Source organism: Cynara cardunculus (assembly GCF_001531365.2).
Source record: "Cynara cardunculus var. scolymus isolate 2C chromosome LG 3, CcrdV1, whole genome shotgun sequence".
NCBI lineage: Eukaryota > Viridiplantae > Streptophyta > Magnoliopsida > Asterales > Asteraceae > Cynara > Cynara cardunculus.
Window position 1 is genome coordinate 7313438 of NC_037530.1, and position 2455 is coordinate 7315892.

Below are 2455 nucleotides of genomic sequence, written 5' to 3' on the forward strand. Positions count from 1 at the left end.
TACACACATAGGCCAAAGCGACCCATTAACGAGGCATTGAGGATCACCATGACCCGTTATACCTAACTTTTATCCGTTAACGTTTGTTCAAATAAATTTAGACGTATCATGACTCATTTAGATTCGTTAAGGATAATAAGGTTCATTATACCCACTTAGCGATTGTTCAGTTATGGCTTAATAGAGTGCATAGCACATATAGCTTATTTGCTCAACCATAAATGGTTGTTCGATTATGACTTAATTTGGAAATCTAAGGACTTATTCGTACAACTTGAGAAGGGAACCTGTTTACATTCAGCCCAAACTTTTTTCTTAAATACATTTCTTTTAAAACTTGATAAGATATTTAATGAAAGCAAAAACAAAGGCTTATATTCGTCATTTATACTGTTCAACCAGTTTATTCAGCACAATAACCAAACAAAAATTTAGCCATATTCATACAGACAACTAAATCCAAATAGACAACTTAACCATTGACGACTTAATGAAAAACCAACTGAACAACCTCTTAGATAAAAACGACCCATTAAACTTATATGAATACTACCACTATGGCCTATTATATATCAATTAAACCCATTAAAAGATCTATTCAGACCGATCATATGATCCTTTAGATCCATCATGACCCACTTAGACTCGTTCAAGAGAATAAGACTCATTATACCCGTTAAGAACCACCATGACCCGTTATATCTCAATTAGGTCTGTTAAAATATATTCCGTCAAAAGTCCACATCTTTGAAATTTTTTTTACCAATTAATTAATAATGCATATGTTAATACTATAACCTTGATTTTATTTTTAAGGTTAAAAAATTAAAAATAACCTTTGTAATTATTATTTTGTTATAAATGTAGTAATTTAATTATATTTTAAGGTTAAACAACTAAAAAAAAATAACGTTTAAGATTATTACTTTGATTATTTTTTAAAATAAAAGATGTAATTAGAGATAAAATAATATTTAATTATAAAAATAATATTTGAAATATTAAATTATTAGCTTAATTATTTTCTTAACACATTTTAATTAGTATGTGATTGTATGATATTACATATATAGGGTATATTTCAAATACAACCATGTTTATTTGTACAACCAATGCAACCCAATTAATTGAGATATTTATAGAAATGATGAGAGTTTATTTATTATGATTTGAATATTTATGGAAGATGAATATGGTTCATTAATTATGATCAATACTTTATAGTAGAAAATAATCAAAACTTCTATGAAATCACATATTCATCAAATTAAATGGACGATTGAGATTAGGTTGTATTGGATGTACAAATGTAAAATGTTGTATAATAACCAACCTCTACATTAGAGATGGCCAAAATCCGGTCCCGGACCGGTCCTTAACCGGTCCCTACCGGTCCTAATCAAGACAAAAACCGGCGGTAACCGGTCCCGGTTCTGGTGAAATACCTTGTAACCGGTCAAGCTTACCGGTAACTGGTTAAGGAATCCGGTCCCGGTCCCGGTTCCGGTCCCGGCCAAAAAAAATATATTTTTTTCAAATTTTGTTTATTAATAAATTTTTAATATTATTAATATGTTATTTTTAATATGTTTTATATAAATACGTTTAAAAATATGTTTTGTTATATATATATATATATATATATATATATATATACACGTTGACTTTTGTTGACCGGGCCGGGCCGGTCCTATAACCGGTTACATAACCGGTTCCGGTCTTAACCGGTTTCGGTCCTAGAAAACGTTAAAATCCATAACCGGTTCATAACCGGCGGTCCACAACCGGTCCATACCGGTCCCGGGCAGGTTCCGGTCCCTCTCTGGTCCTCCGGCGGTTACGGGCCGGGCCGGGCCCATTTGGCCATCTCTACTCTACATATATATATATATATATATATATATATAGAGGTTGGTTATTATACAACCATTTACATTTGTACAACCAATACAACAAAATCTCAACCGACCATTTAATTTGATGAATATGTGATTTTATAGAAGTTTTGATTGTTTCCTAATATAAAGTATTGATCACAATTAATGAAACTTATTCATCTTCCATAAATATTTAAATCATAATAAATAAACTCTCATCATTTCTATAAATATATCAATTAACTGGGTTGCATTGGTTGTACAAATGGACATGGTTGCATTTGAAATATACCCTATATATATATATATATATATATATATATATATATATATATATATATATAGGGGCCTATTCAAGGGAGAACTGAGTTGTTTGTGATAACTGTGAGAATCAATATCAACCAATCATTTTAACATATTAATTATACAATTAAAATCAAATTAAAAGGGTATGTTAGTCAATTCYTAATTTAAAATTAAATTTTAATTTTTTAAATGCAACCGTTTCAAWTAAAATAAATTAATATTGATTTACATTTCTAAAATAAAATATTAATATCATTTAGTGAAATAATTTC